We start from the raw sequence: 16702 nt of genomic DNA, 5'->3' as shown, positions 1-16702 counted from the left end.
AGGACAATCGCTTTGATAACATCTTCAGATAGTAGTTTACTAAAGGCACTAATGCAGACTTCTCTCGCCTGGTTTGAGGCTTGTCGTGTTATTAATGCTTCACTTTCATTCCTTGCCCGAAGTCAATATTCCTCTAATTGGCAGACTGTCAGGTTGAAACCTTGAAAGTCCGCAGGATCAATGCTTCTGATGAGAAGGAACAAATTGAGTCAAAAACAAATTGTGTCTGGACTTTTTCTAATTATGAATACACACCTCACACCATAATCCTCTGTGTCTGGACTTGTTCTAACTGTAGCTCCAACAATTTAATTCCTGCATTCTAGATCATACCATGGGATTAAAGTGTACCTCCTTGTCAATGAGCATCGCATTGAGATTTTAAAATCGAAAGAAACCTAAAACGACGTTACCTTTTTCAAATTAATAAATTTCGAGAATTTAAAGTAGGTTTAGGGATTGTATATAGTCCCTTTGTACTTTCAGCTTTAAGAGATTGAGGGATGTTGGAGTTTCACTGGCAAACTTAAAATAAACTGATCCATTGAAGACAGAGGACTACAAATTACGTGTAATACTCATTTGAGCAAGAAACTTGACAGGAGAGGACTTATTTCGCTGTAAAACTCAGAATATACGAAATCACAGACACTTCAGTGAAATTCGTTGCTCAAATATTTGGACCATTTCTCACTTTGTGCGTATCGGCCTTGCGTAAAGGCCATCCTAAGGTCATCCAAATCTTCTCTATATCATTTTATGGGAGGTCTCGGATAAAAATACTTTACTTAATCTTGAAAAAAAACTCAGAAGAATACAATATATCGAAAATTCTATCACAAGGTAATACATTCTGTAAGAGAAACAACGAATTAAAAGGAAATAACAATGATACTTGTTTCACCTGTTCTTGCTTAGCTATGAGCGAATTTAATCATTACTTCATGATAAATCTGTGTGAAGCAAGTCTATATATATGATGCTGGACCATTTTAGAAAGGCATTCTAAGTTCAAAGCCTCAAGTCTCGGATCTGGTAAGGCCAGATGACTCCATAAATAGTAGTCCGTAATAATATCTAGGTTATAATAAATGCCAGACACGTCGAACTGTGTGACTTGTCAGATATATATCTTTCAGTGAAGTCTATGCTGAAATATGTTATTTGTTTGTTGACGCTATTTGTCATGTGTGTTGTGTCTGCACGCGAGAAAAGGCTTAAGAAATGCTAAGGATTCCAGGGAGAAAAGGCGTTAAGAAATGGCAAGGATTACGTCGTGGGTAGTGAGAGCAGAAAAGTCCACGTAAAAATCAGCTTATTTGTTTGTTGATGCGATTAATTATGTGCAGGGATGGAATTTTGACAGGAAAATAATTATGGGGGTGATTTACCTATCAAGATCAGGGGAAAAAAGTTGTAAAACCATCAAGTTTCTTTGTTGAAACTGTGAATACTTGTGTGGGAAGGTGCAACAACTATCAAGATCAGGGGAAAAAAGTTGTAAAACCATCAAGTTTCTTTGTTGAAACTGTGAATACTTGTGTGGGAAGGTGCAAAAACTGTCAAATTTGAAGGTGTATTTGTTTTGGAATTCCAATCCGTGTTTGATGTCTCCAGGCAAGAAAAAGAGTAAGAAATGCTAAAGATTCACACGTAGTTAATGAGAGCAGAAGGGTCGACGTAAAATTCTATGTACAGATGTCACACTGAAATGAGAAGTGTAAAAATTTACTGAATAAAAAAAAAGGCTTATCAAGCTAATAACCTAAGAAATATATAAATTAAAAATCAAAATATAAAAGCTTGAGAATGTCATATAAATTAAAAATCAAAATATAAAAGCTTGAAACAAACATTCTCAATCGAATATATTTGAATTTACAAAACATTTAAAAATAAATATTAAAACAACGAGTATAAATCAACTTTCATATAACCTCGTTTTATTGGGTTACACAATTGTTTAATATTTTAATCTAAACGATCAAGAAAAACATCATTTTGAAACCTTAACGATATACCCGATTTTGAAAAACACTTGAAATTCCTTTTTTGACCTTTTTATTACTTGCAGCAAGATAAAAAGCACTTGCATATGCTTTAAGTGGACACACTTCTGTAACATTAGAAAAGAAATATAAATTTTTTAACAAACATTTGAAAGCGATAATCAATTATTTAGATTTTCATACAAATCGATAATCTGTCAATTACTGATAGCTACCCAATTTGAAAGGTTCTATATCATTTGAAAGAGTGGTGGGCATATAAAGAGCTTTATATTATTAATTTCCACTTGACTTTATATGTTACAAAATGCTTAGTTAACAAGAATTGCAAGCAATCGCAGTCCCTGCAGATTCGAAAGAAGAGCTAACCACGGTCTTGCTCCACTATATCGACGCCGGGCTTCACAGGTCCTGCGTTCTCCTTGGCAGAGAAAGGAAAACAGTTGCCCTCAACACGGCAATTTGGAAAATGCCTAAATATAATAATGTCTCTTACCATGCCATCTCTCCTTTACAAGCACAGGTATGTCTCTTACCATGGGCATCACAGTTATACACGAAAGCTGCCACCTGCTAGCATATGGCATTCTGACACCAACAGTTGGCTGTTGTGCACGACTGAAAGCTGCCACCTGCCCTAAGTCGGAGGACTACAAAGAAAATTCCAGGCGAATAATCTTTCTTGTATTATAGTATTGAGAGCCTGTTCCAAACCAAAAGTGCCACAATCTGAGGCACTACGTGATTTATTCACACGCCCCAACATAGTTTTAAGGTGGATGCCATGCCATATGTACTGGGGGAGATGGTTTAATTTGGGTAAAGTAAATGCCCTAAAACCCAAGGATTGAAAACCTTTTAATGCCTCGAATGTTAGATTCTGGACTAACTGAAAAGTGATTCCTGGTATCTGCTAGCTCCACCGGGTCTAGTAAGGAAGAGGATTTAGATATTAAGCCACAAAGTGATAAAGACGGTTCCTCCTCTGAGAAGGTGAGCAAGAAGGACGTTTGCAGTAAGAAGGAAAGTGATAAAGACGGTTCCTCCCTCGAGTGATAACACTGTGATAAAGCTTGCACGAATCCTCCAGTTATAAGACATTTCCGGAGATTAAATTTCGGAACTTTAGCATTTCTCTCCTTTGCACGTTCCACCATATCTATTAACTTCAACCTGACACATATATATAAAATATATATATTAATGTTACAAATATTATATTAAAAATATATAAAAATTAATTAGAAAGTATCGATAAATTCAAACTAAAAATATGGAAAATAACAACACTTTAAAAACTCGATAATAATTTCAAAACGTTACACCACCTATTTATCTAACACACGAAGAAAACAAGACTCTAGGGAAGAGAATAATAACAGACACCAAGAAACGTTCGATATATGTGTATGAATTTTACGTGTAATGCAACCCTCGTTATATGTGTATGAATTTTACGTGTAAGACACCTCAACAAGAAATTTATGTTTAACGCTCATTAACCATCTACAACGAATCGATAATACACACTGTATCCTACAGGTATTATAATAATAAGGTGACAACCGCCATTCATGGAAAGCGTCCACACCAGCTGAATTAGAGGTGACAGGAAGGTGGCACTAATCAAAACAAGCATTACGTTGAAGGTGGCAATCATCAAAACATGTATTACGCCACATGTGAGCATCTAAATCTCAATTCCATTGTTTAATGTTTGACAAAAGTTTTATAGCTCAGATGAATTTTGTTTAAGCCAGAACGAGGGTTTACTATCACTTCACCTATTTCACCATGGTAACTGTAAGCAGAGCGGGCATGCAAGGCAAGGAGAATCTGTAGAAATCCAGTGAAACCTGCGTATGCTACACCCTATTTCGACCAATTGCTATTTCCACCAATTGCAATTGCAGGATTAAAAGAAAGAAAATAATTACATTCTTAAATCCCTTTCTCCGCCCTGATTTCCATTAAGCTGAAAACTTCCAGGAATCTCTTACTCAAAACTGCTTAGGATTGTGTTTGATGTAGCAATAACATTAATGAATCTAGAAATATTTTCATGGTTAATAATTTTACTGTGGTGTTTTTTTTTCACAGTGATGCTTTTTCATAGGGTGCATGTACTATTTGCAGAAATTTTTAAAAGAACTCAATTTCAGAGAGAGTTTTGTCTTGCCAGGAACTCTATCTAGCGTGAAGAGTTGCTAAATATTATTTCAACCCAAGGCTGAATAATCATATCCCGCCCAGGGAATGGGCTTGGTAACTTAGTATTCTGTGTTTTTGTGTTGTAATATTTAGATGTGGGGATGCACGCATTCCAACTGTGGTTTTGTGGTTCTATGTTGCAAGATTTAGAGGTGCCTATAATGTCATGAAAATCAACCATAATTGATTTTATTCCTTTAACTGTGTTGTAATTACGAGATTGACCACTTCCTCATTGTCTCGTCTTTTGCTCACAGGGATGATGTTGAGGAATGATGTTGAGGTGCAACGCAACATACATAAGTGTATGAGAAACTTCTTCGAATTGTAGTTAATTATTAGCCCCAGGTTGTCCTGAGGTACCTATCGCTGCTGCAGTCACCACACTCCAGGTATGCAAATCTTCTCGTCTTAATTCTGCTACCACACTCCAGGTATGTTGATCTTCTCGTGTTAATTCTGAAGGGGTATTATCAGGAAGAACCTATAAACAAACAGAGAATCATAATATTCATAACAAAATGTAACTAACTAATAACATGTAACTAATTAATTATTGCCAAGCCTCTTCCGGATATCCATCTATCAATTCTTCTCTTTAAACCCATGGAAATCCTAATATCCATCGATTCATTCTAAACTTGTGAAAACTTGTTTATAGCTAATAGCGAGGGCTTGAAGACTAAGTAAATACCACATTTTTTTATAGCTAATAGGCAGGCCCTGAAGAATAAGTACCTCTTTGAAATGATGGGCAGCTTAATTTTGTATTTTATAAAAAATTTAAAATACCCTAGTATCAAAAGGATAATAGAAGCTTTCGAATACAAAAATCAACTCCATGAATTCCATGGCAATTGCAGTGCTCATATCAATGATTACACAGTTTTTGCAATGCACTTGATGGCATGTAAATTGTTGTGAAGGTGCAGAAACTAGTGACAAACAACAATAGTAAAGTAGCAGACCATCTCCAACTAGAAAATATCAAATCTCGAAAAGCCAAGACAGAACAGAACATATACAAAGGTCTAAAAGGCCACAGCTATATATTTCCAGAGCAATATATTTCCATTACAGCAATTGACCAAAATTGCATGAAATATATAGGTATAACTAATTAAATGCCCAAGAAAGCATGTGTTTTAAAACTAATATTTCAATGGAAACAATGAAGACTGGAAAATTTGTGCACATAACAAACTTAAATAATTATATTCATCTAATTACAGTCAAAAACTTGATGAAAGAATCTTGCTATTTCTAACCATTTTTATGTTACCTCATTTTTTTCCATTCATGAGGACTTGGAGCTAGTCTTCTCATGACTAATGTATGAAGAGTCCAGAATGGGAGTGCATGAATCAACAAAGAAAGTAGAGAAACCAGAGAATTACAAAGCTGCAAGATGTAGAGAATTACAAATCTGCAAGATGTATTTTGAGATGAAAGGTCTCTGCAGAAGGGCGGTAGAACATGTCGCAGCTTGTTGGACAAAGCGCATAGAACTAGATGGCAAACCAGAAGTCTGAGATGAAAGGTCTTTGTGGAAGGGAAAAGCGCATAGAACTAGATGGCAAACTAGAAGTCTGAGATGAAAGGTCTCTGTAGAAGGGCGCTGGAATTGTGCCAGGTAGAACATGTGGCAGCTTGTTGGACAAAGCACATAGAACCAGATGTCAAGCTAGAGAGAGAATTTTAATGATGCCAAGCTCGGAGAAGTTTAATCGACATCAAGTTGGAGACAGATGAGAATTTTAATAAGCATCAAGCAAGCATCAAGCAAATTGGACTTTGGATAAAATTAATTGTCACAACATTTTGCAATTGGACTTTGGATAAAATTAATTGTCACAACATTTTGCAAATTCGAAAACTTAGGATAAATTAAGTTGCCCACACTAAAAACATCGGGGCAGGCGAGGCCGACAATAAGACCTCCAAATAGAAACATTGGATAAAAATTTGTTGAGCCGAACATTTTGTTTAAAACATTGGTTTGAACCTCAAATGTACGGGTAATATTATTTGGTCAAAGCGAATTAATAGAAAGTCAACGATCAATTGATCACTATAGTCCCTGCTATGCCGGAGGCAGGGACTAATAATAAAAAGGGATAAGTACGTGTATTATTACCGTGAGCTCAATAAATATATAGGTAGTATTACATTCATATCCAGATTATTTCCTTTCGTGTACTAAGGATAAGCAGGCGGAGGCGATGCGGCAGGATTATACAATTAAGTTGTAGTTTTTAACTTAATTTTTTTGGAAATTTTGGTTGATTTTTGGTGTGAAGGAGGTCAAAAATTTTGTTGTTAAATTTTGATTTGCTTTTTTAAATTTATTTTTAAATTTTGATATGTGTTGTTTAAATTAGTTTTTTCGCTGTATATATAAATTCAACTCTCTTAAAAAATTTTAGAAACCTAAATTGTAAAGAATTCACCTATCAAATTTGTAATTTCAATAAATATTTCTTAAATTCTAAATTCTAAACAAATTAAAAAAAAAAAAAAAACAAATTTTCCAAACAATCTCCTCCACTAGTGGCAAAATACCATCACGTTGATAACCCGTACTGACTGGAGTTTGACGTTTCACAAAACGTTTACTCCACTACTGGCAAAATACCATCACATTGATAACCCGTAGTGACTGGAGTTTGACGTTCCACAAAACGTTTATGTTTTTTTTTGCATTTGATAGTGAAAGAAAATTGTGAAACCTCAAAAGTCATTGGTACAAAAAATTGAAATAGTAAACTTTCAAATTTCACATAAAGTATTTAAGTTGCTTACTATAAATTCTAATAAATAATTTAGACAAAAATTAATTTAGTTGTAATATTTATTTCTTTTCACTATTTTTTAATAAATGTACTGAAAAATAGAGAAATTAAACTACACAAAAAATATAAAGAAATTCAAATAATATCATTCTCTATTTGAACATAGCTGACATATATTTCATAAAATATTTTCTTACCTATAAAGCTACACAATAGCTATTATATTTAGAATATTCTTCTTCAGAAAACAATCGCTTGAAACTCTAGTCAAAGTCACAAATATATATAAATTAAAATTATCCACAAAAAATAACCCATTCAAATTTCCACTGGAAAAATAAGGTAAATTTTAAATTCCAGGCATTAATAGCATTAATCTAGCCCTTCTTTTTACTCATTCCATCCTGTTTTCTCTCCATATTATGCAACGCAGAAACCTGGAACCTGTGCAACAGCGGTAGTGGTTATATGCAATTCCACTTCTTACCAGGAATGGAATACGTGGTTCTCTCTTACAATCCACTGGCAATATTTCTGTACAGTAGTAGTGGCCTCTGAATATAGCACTGGATATCTCTGTGGTTATAAGCAATTCCACTTCTTACCAGGAATGGAATACGTGGTTCTCTCTTACAATCCACTGGCAATATTTCTGTACGGTAGCAGTGGCCTCTGGATATAGCACTGGATATCTCTGATGTTTGCATTGCTATGGGCTCTTGGTTCAGCCCTGGAGGCTGTCCATGGGCTGGAAGACACAAGAAAGGAGTCACAACGGCTCCAAAAGTTGACCGATAATCGTAAGCCTTATGGACATGAGCGTAGGTTTTTCTCATCGTAGGCTTCAATGTCTGGTTCGCGCTCATGGCACCGAGAAGCTCATGGCATTTATAGCTTGGGCTCAATGCCCACCATGATTACATCGGATCCTGATGTGGCCAGAGACTTGCTCAGCTACCCTAGCACCATGAGATTTCGACAATGAAAATATATCTAGCACCATAAAAAAAAATTCCCTAATCCCACAGTGTTGGAATGATAATTTAAACTGCCGTGGAGCGACAGCGACCGCAACATTCTGTTTCCGGAAACCTCCATTGGAGTTCCCTGCGATGTGATCAAATCACAGATCGCATATCGCACATCACCTTGTCGCGCCCCTGTTCTGCCCCGATTATGATTCTGCGATGCGATTTTATCACAGATCGCGGATCACAAACCTTAAGCCATTACGCGTTAAGCCCTCCGCAATGTTGCGATGCGATATGAACCATCGCAGATCGCACCTCCACCTGCAAACGATCCCAGCCGTCCATCTGTCTTTAATCCAACGGTTCTGGCTTATACACGCCACCACCATTGCTGCCTTTTTGCCATTTACCTATTTGTGTTCCCAAAGGAGGAGGAAGATCAGATCAGCGCCCGCACATTGAATGCTCAACTACAACATTTAATCAACAGCAGGGCTGAGAACAAGAAGGACGCATCACGTGTAGGTGCATTAAAAAGATTATGGGTTTCTTACATCCAACTCCAGCAGGTCTACAGCTACCAGAGAAGAACATGCCTTGAGCCGGTAGCAGAGCATTTATCAACTATGAGCTTCCACACAACTGACTCAAGAAGCACAGCAGAATGTCCGGAAAGATCAGATTTCGTTCATCATGAGCAGCAGATTGCAGCAGAGACTCTGTCAGAGAGTTAAAGTGGTTGGTGGACAGTTATGACTCCTCCCAGCATAGTTTATATAATGTAGATAGTGTATTGTTCCAAAAGAGAGCAGAATAGACGCATCAGCGCAGAAAAGGAAAAACGCACAGCAGTGCAGATTTGAATGTAATTTGTTTTGTGGTCGTCTGCTGTGAGAGAGGGTAGAAACGCAGCAGCACAGTTTTGTTGTTTGCATCTGAAATGCAAGTGAGACACAGCAGCGTGGAGCAAACACAGCAGTGTAGAGAAGACGCAATAAAGGAAAAGACGCAGAGGAGTAGACGCAGCAACGTGAAGAACAGCGTAAGGAGAAAACACAGCAGTGCAGAAGAAGACGCAGCAGCGTAAAGAAGCAGACACAGCAGTGTGGGGTAGACGCAGCAAAGAAGATGGCACAGCAGTGCAGCAGAGAATACGCAGCAGCATAGAAGAACAATGTAATGGGTATGCACAACAGTGCAGTGAATGTTTTGGTTTTGGAACTGCATCTGAAGCAGTCTCTTGGTGAATCCCTCTGTCAAGAGGAAGATGCTCTTCAACATAGATTGGTGAATCCCTCTATCAAGAGGAAGATGCTCTTCAGCATAGACTGGTGAATCCCTCTGTTAAGAGGAAGATGATTTTTGTAACAGTTGGTTTATTTTTAATGAATAGAAGTTTTTATGTTTGTTGCTGAAACTTTATCTTCAGCAAGCTGAAATTCTGTCTGCAGCAAGATCCTGTGTAAAGATCATGTGTTGTAAAACAGAGTATTATCCTCTGTTCAAGTGATTTTTTTGTTGTTCTGGAATTATCAGAAATTCCTAGCAGAGTATCATTCTTTGTGTTGTGTTTGTTTTGTTTTTGGAATTTTAGCAAAAAAATTCCCAACATTATATTAGAGCGTTGTTCTCTGGTCTTTTGTGTTTGAAATCACCTAAAATTTCCGACAAGTGGTATCAGAGCTTGTCTAGGCTCTTTGAAGGTGTCAAAGAAGCTGAAGGAAGGATTTTTGTTGCAGCAGCTTCTCCAGCAGCGTGAAGACTAAGGAAGAGAATCCAAGGTATTTTCTCAAGTTCGTTTTTTTTTCCTGTGTTACTATTGAAGACAATCAGTTATTTTAGATACTTAGTCAAATGGCGAGGTCAAAGAAGAAAGTCACCAATCCTGCTAAAAATGTGTCCCCCTGTACTACTAAAAGAGAAGATAATCAACTTGAAAGCTTTCTATTTGAGGCCCCAAGGTTCAATGGGAATTATTATATATGAGAAGTAAAAATGAGGACTTTCTTAGAGTGTCAAGGGATTGAAATCTGGGAATTAGTGATTGATGATAGCAGGAAGGATACAGAATCCAAGGAGTACAATGCAAAAGCAGCAAAGATAGTCTTGGATGGGCTGCCTGATTCTGTAAAGAAGAATCTAGGAAAATATTCATCAGCAAAGGGTATATGGGACAGACTTCATGACCTTCACGCAAAGCGAGCACTGACCATGACCGTCAATCAAGAAAGAAATTCTGACCCCATTATAGAAGCTGAAAATGAGAAGGTTGACCTCATCAAGTTTCAAGTACAAGAAAGGGATGAAGAGCTCGCCAAGCTTAAGAAGGAACTTGATCACAACAAAAGGAAGCATCATGAAGAAGTCATATCCATGACAAATCAATTGAATAAAGCAAAGAAGCAGGAAGATACCTTGTCAAGTCAACTTGAACAAAGGCACAAGAGAGTGAACAAACTTGTAGAAGAGATTGGACAATACAAGGTAGAGGTCTCCTCCCTTAAGTCTGAATTACAAGAATCCAGGAAGCAGGCACAAGGAGCTGAAAAGAAAATGGAAAGCAGTCAAGCAAAGAATGAAGAAATCTCCAAAATGAAGTCAGATATCATCTCCCTTAAAATAGTAGGAGCTGAAGCTACTTGTAGTAAGGAAGAAACTGAGGAACAACTTACAAAGAAGAATAATGAGTGTGAAAGATTGGAAGAAGAGATTGTCTTCCTCAAGAGAAAGTTTGAAGGGATGAACAAAATCATGAAGAGCTCTGAGGCCTTGGATGACATGCTTAGCTATCACAGATCTCCATCTGATAAATCAGGACTCAGGTATGTAGGTGAACCGTCAAACAAGAATTAAACTACTTTAAGCAAAGGAGATGTGAAGAAGGCAGAAAGAAATTGTGATGCTCCTAGTTCCAGCAAAGGCAAGGAGAAAAATCAAGGCTACAATAGAAGAAATCCTGCTCCAAGTAGAAAACCAACTCCAAAAACAAATGTAGATGATGTCAAAGAGGCAAGAGGTAATAGTTATCATCAAAGGATCTCAAGGCAGAAAAGCTTCAGAAGTACATCAAGGAAACCACCATCTACCAGTTACCAAAGTTCATTTTTTGGTTATTGTTATTCTTGTTCAAACTTTGGTCATATGGCAAAAGACTGTAGAGAATTTCATAGAGATAGATGTTATGGTCTCCAACAACCTTCAAGAAACAATTTTACAGGAAGAAATCATGAAATATTATTCATGAACAATGTAGAATGTTTCAAGTGTCATAACATTGGGCATATGGCATGTGATTGTAACTTAACATGGGCTCCTACGCAAGCTAGACCCACGCAAAAGAAGAAAGTTACACAAGTATAGAGAAGGAACGAAATACAGTTTGAAAGTCCTTCGAGCTCCCCAGTCAATCTAAGTTTCTTTTGAGAAGACTCTGCCGAAAGGAGATGAAGCATACAGTTAGGGGAAGCCTGTAATTTTTTTCCATTATTGCTGAATTATATTAATAGTTATTCTTTGATGAAGATCTTATAGGGGAAAGATATGAAATTAAATCTGCCATAAAAGCAGAGAAGAAAAGGTTGCAGGATAGCTAGGAGATGCAAAGATTGGAAATCTTGCGTGAGGTAGAGAGAAAGAGGATATTACATAATTGGAGCGCCTGAGCACAGTAGTGAAAGAGATGAAAGGAAGCTGATACAAATAGGCAGAAAAGTTTCGAATTTTTGATGAAGTGTCTGGATATGACCGATAACCCAGCAGTTGAAATTAAAGGGGAGTGTGGAATGATAATTTCAACTGCCGTGGAGCGACAGCGACCACAACATTCTGTTTCCGGAAAACCTCCATTGGAGTTCCCTGCGATGCGATCAAATCGCATATCGCACATCAACCTATCGCACCCCTGTTCTGCCCCGATTACGATTCTGCGATGCGATTTTATCGCAGATCGCGGATCGCAAACCTTAAGCCATTGCACGTTAATCCCTCCGCAATGTTGCGATGCGATTTGAGCCATCGCAGATTGCACCTTCACCTGCAAACGATACCAGCCATCCATCTGTCTTTAATCCAATGACCATTATTTGTTCTGGCTTATACACGCCACCGCCATTGCTGTCTTTTCGCCATTTACCTATTTGTGTTCCCAAAGGAGGAGGAAGATCAGATCCAGCTCTTGCACATTGAATGCTCAGCTACAGCATTTAATCAACAACATGGCCGAGAACAAGAAGGACGCATCACGTGCAGGTGTATTAAAAAGCTTATGGGTTTCTTACATCTAGCTCCAGCAGGTCTACAGCTACTAGAGAAGAACATGCTTTGAGCCGGCAGCAAAGCATTTATTAGTTATGAGCTTCCACACAACCAACTCGAGAAGCACATCAGAATGTCCGAAAATATTAGATTTCGTTCATCATGAGCAGAAGATTGCAGTAGAGACTCTGTCAGAGAGTTAAAGCAGTTGGTGGATAGTTATGACTCCTCCCAGCATAGTTTATATAATGTAGATAGTGTATTGTTCCAAAAGAGAGCAGAATAGACACAGCAGCGCAGAAAAGGAAAAACGCACAACAGTGCATATTTGAATGTAATTTGTTTTGTGGCCGTCTGCTGTGAGAGAGGGTAGAAACGCAATAGCACAGTTTTGTTTTTTACATCTGAAATGCAAGTGAGACACAACAGCATGGAGCAAACACAACAGTGTAGAGAAGACGTAATAAAGGAAAAGACGCAGAGGAGTAGACGCAGCAGCGTGAAGAACAACATAAGGAGAAAACACAACAATGCATAAGAAGACGCAGCAGCGTAAAGAAGAAGACACAGCAGTGTGGGGTAGACGCAACAAAGAAGATGGCACAGCAGTGCAACAGAGAATACGCAGCAGCATAGAAGAACAATGTAATGGGTATGCACAACAATGCAGTGAATGTTTTGGTTTTGGAACTGCATCTGAAGCAGTCTCTTGGTGAATCCCTTTGTCAAGAGGAATATGCTCTTCAGCATAGACCGGTGAATCCCTCTGTTAAGAGGAAGGTGATTTTTGTAATAGTTGGTTTATTTTTAATGAATAGAAGTTTTTATGTTTGTTGCTGAAACTTTATCTTCAGCAAGATGAAATTCTGTCTATAACAAGATCCGTGTAAAGATCCTATGTTCTAAAACAGAGTATTATCCTCTGTTCAAGTGATTTTTTTTTGTTGTTCTAGAATTATCAGAAATTCCTAGTAGAGTATCATTCTCTGTGTTGTGTTTTTTTTGTTTTTGGAATTTTAGCAGAAAAATTCCCAACATTATATCATAGTGTTGTTCTCTAGTCTTTTGTGTTTGAAATCACCTGAAATTTCCAACACAATGGTGGTCAGGTGCACTGTACGACAATGCTTTCCGACTTAATAATAGCAGTACCATCATTCTCGGACAACCGCGTCTCGCTCTAGCTCGAACTTGTCAGTTCGACAACAACTCTGCCATTACCAATTAGGGAAACAAAGCGCTTGTGTATTTGCTGCGAAGATCATTTCCTGCAGATTGCATCCATGTCCAAAGTAAATAAGACTAAAACTGTAATTTATCTAAAGAATAGTAAAGTGTTGAGTTTAGTTATAATACCTCAGAGTGCCTAGTAATCACCGTTGGGTGCAAATGCCATTGCCCTGCGAACCATCAACTGCTGCGCGGATTGTTTAGCGAATCGGTCCAAAAAGTGGGGAGAGTCGAGCAAGGCTCTGACCAACTCAAGATGTGATGTTATCATGGCTAGATTGGTTGCCGGATTGGTCTGAAAAGTGAGGGGAGCCGGCTCTGACCAGCTCAGGATGTGATTCTACCATGGCTGGTGTTGAGCCCAAAGGGGAATTTTTACGTTGATTGCTGATTCTTAGAATATTTGGCAATCAGATATAGGCGATATAAATGACGACACCTATATCAATCTAATTGCCAAATATTCAAAAAATCATCCATCCACATAAGCTCGAGCGAGCCGAAGTTAAAAGCCATGAAATTCTTGGTGCCATGAATAGGAGCCAGATATTCAAGGTTGCAGTGAGCAAGGCAGCCCCCTCATGTCCTTAAGGCTTCTCGTTATCGGCCATCCTCTGGGGCCAGTATTTGTGACACCTTTCTTGTGCCTTCCTCGGCCATGCACAACCCGAACCAAGAGACCATATAAGCAGAGACAACAAGTGCTAATACAGAGGCCACTGCTCCCATGGAGAAATATTTTCAGTGAAATGTAAGAAATAATTACGGGCTACGATCATTGTAAGAGGAGGATTGGCTATAATCACCGTCGCCTTCCCCTATTGCAGAGGTTGCAGGATTTCACCATTGCATAAGATATATTGAAGGAAAAGATGAATTGAGTGGAAGGAATGTGAGGAAGGACGTATGTTATATAGAGGCGACAGAGGTCACTAAAGTGGTGGGAAAGTTGGTGAGCTATGAAACACAACTGTGTGTGAGGGGCCAGACTGGCCCTTCATGATCTACTTTCCATGGGGATTGAATAAGATAACGACATGATCTGACACGGCGAAGTATTTTATAGACTTTTGGGACAGCGTTTGGAGGTATACAACTAGGTTTTGGCTGTGTACGGTGAAGTATTTTATAGACTTTGGGGACAGCGTTTGGAGGTATACAACTGGGTTTTGGCTGTGTCCATCTCGCTTTCTGTCTGCGCAAAAGAGACATTGAATACCACCTCCATTGAATGAGCTGAGCCGACCACAGTAATTCACCTTCGTTTATATGCCGCCAAATGATTCCTAAAAATTTGTTCAGTATACTATCTTTGCTGGAAATTCAGTCCATTGTTGCATTGCACATCGATCCCATCTTATTGTTGCTAAACGGATAGATCTTTATGGAATATATTTGTAAATTAGTGAGCTCTCAACAGTGTCAGGGAGGAATATGGGGAAATTGGTGGGGGTGGCGGCTACACGGGTAGTGCTTACCCCTTAAAGCTTCGGAAATAATTTTGGCGGTATGAATTTGTGATAATAGAAGACTCTATCTTAGAAATAATTTTTTGGGATTCAACTAGGTTAAGAAAGTCATTCATCTATGACCATGGTAGTTGTAACCAGCCGTGGAATTTGACGTCCTACACGATGTATTTAGCATTTCAAAATGTATTTGACGGTTACCGAAAATTTTCCCACGTCAGAGGAGCAACCCTTAATAATGATATCCATTGTAGAATTGAAGCCGTCAAAATATATAATAGGGTACATCCTTTATAGCTGCGATTTCGTGAATTCTAAATAAATTTGTCAATTCATCTGCAATCATTAAAAGCTTTGCAATAATTTTTTTTCAGGAACCTGTAGTGATTACAAACACAGAAAAATAAACAGTAAGTAGTTTATGTCAATATTACCTGCTAAAAATAGCAAACTACCTTTGGATAATGTCACATGATAACAGGAACTAACCCTTTGAAGCCTAAAGAAAAAATAGTAAAAGAATGTAACCCGTGGGCTAGATTGGTAATATAGACTAAGGAAAGTTTGTTTTCTTAAAAAATTCAAACAATGACAAACTCATTTGCTTGCAGTTTCGGGGAAGGAATTACAACAAAGGTGTTGGCGTTCACGGTAACTGTAAAAATGGAAAAGATTGCGGTCATGCTCGTACACCAAACTAAAGTATTCTCCATGCTTTGTTGCAAGAGGAATGCATCTCTCTCCAATATTAATTTCAAATTTAATGAACTCCCCCTCTCCTCTCAAACTACTGCTTTCGAGGATAAACCATTCATGGAGTACATGTTGTTTCTAATTCGCAGTTTGTTGCAAACCATTATACTTAAATTGAATTGAGTGTCATTTTTGGGATATTTACAAGGTGTTGATCTACTTGATTGGAGAAAGTTCAATGATGATAGTAAGAAAAATGATGAATATCAACATTCCTATTCGTAGATCCATCTTTTAGTGGGTATTTTGCACTTTTTCCTTTTTCAAGGTTTTTCATATAATTTGTAAATTTTGACATATTCATTTAAATTAAGAATTTGAATTTACTTTCAAATAAATTCATACATTTTGTATTGTTCTCTGTGAAAATTTAGTTGTTTTTAAAGGTGTGTGGGATTTAAAAACTGAATCTCAGATTGGTTTTAATTTTTATTTGTATGAAATTTGAGTTTATTATTGGTGATCATGTTAGTTAAACTCACTTAAATTAGGTATAATTATGAAGTGTATAGTAAGGATTTCATTTCAGTAATATTAGACTATTTTTAGTAATATAAATAAATCAAATGCTCAAATTTATTTCTATAGTTAATTTTTTTTCACTTTTTTAATTAAATTCATTAACTAAAAAAATGTCATATGAATGAGTGACTGTTAATGAAGTTATGGTTTTTTGGGCATGCGGTATTCATGAGTTATGTATTGGCCCATGGTATTGTAAGAATGTCTACTTACATATTAAGAATATCCATGATAAAGTGGGGGTGAATCTCCATGGTTAAAAACAATAATAAAGTTGTAATTTAATTATATGTCTTTTCTTTACTTTTAATTTTAACAACTTGAGATGTATCATGAAGTAAGTGTTTTGATTATTGTTATGGATTGATGTTTATCACCATTTACTAGCCATTTAATTCATATAGCTATCCTAGTAATAAACATTTTAATGCAACGTTGTAGAATTTCATAGTTACACTATTTTGGGTGGACGCCATTTAACACTGCTTACA

At 37.3% G+C, this 16702-nt stretch overlaps 1 pseudogene; it reads right to left on the bottom strand.

Annotated features, from left to right (window-relative positions):
• Positions 1 to 672: 672 nt before the first annotated feature.
• LOC149202968 (U6 spliceosomal RNA) lies at positions 673 to 783 on the bottom strand (annotated as a pseudogene).
• Between the last annotated feature and the right edge of the window lie 15919 nt (positions 784 to 16702).

Source organism: Pinus tabuliformis, chromosome 2_1 (genome assembly GCF_031772625.1).
Source record: "Pinus tabuliformis cultivar Carrire ecotype Pingquan chromosome 2_1, CPIR1, whole genome shotgun sequence".
Lineage (NCBI taxonomy): Eukaryota > Viridiplantae > Streptophyta > Pinopsida > Pinales > Pinaceae > Pinus > Pinus tabuliformis.
This window is presented reverse-complemented; position numbering and strand designations above follow the sequence as displayed.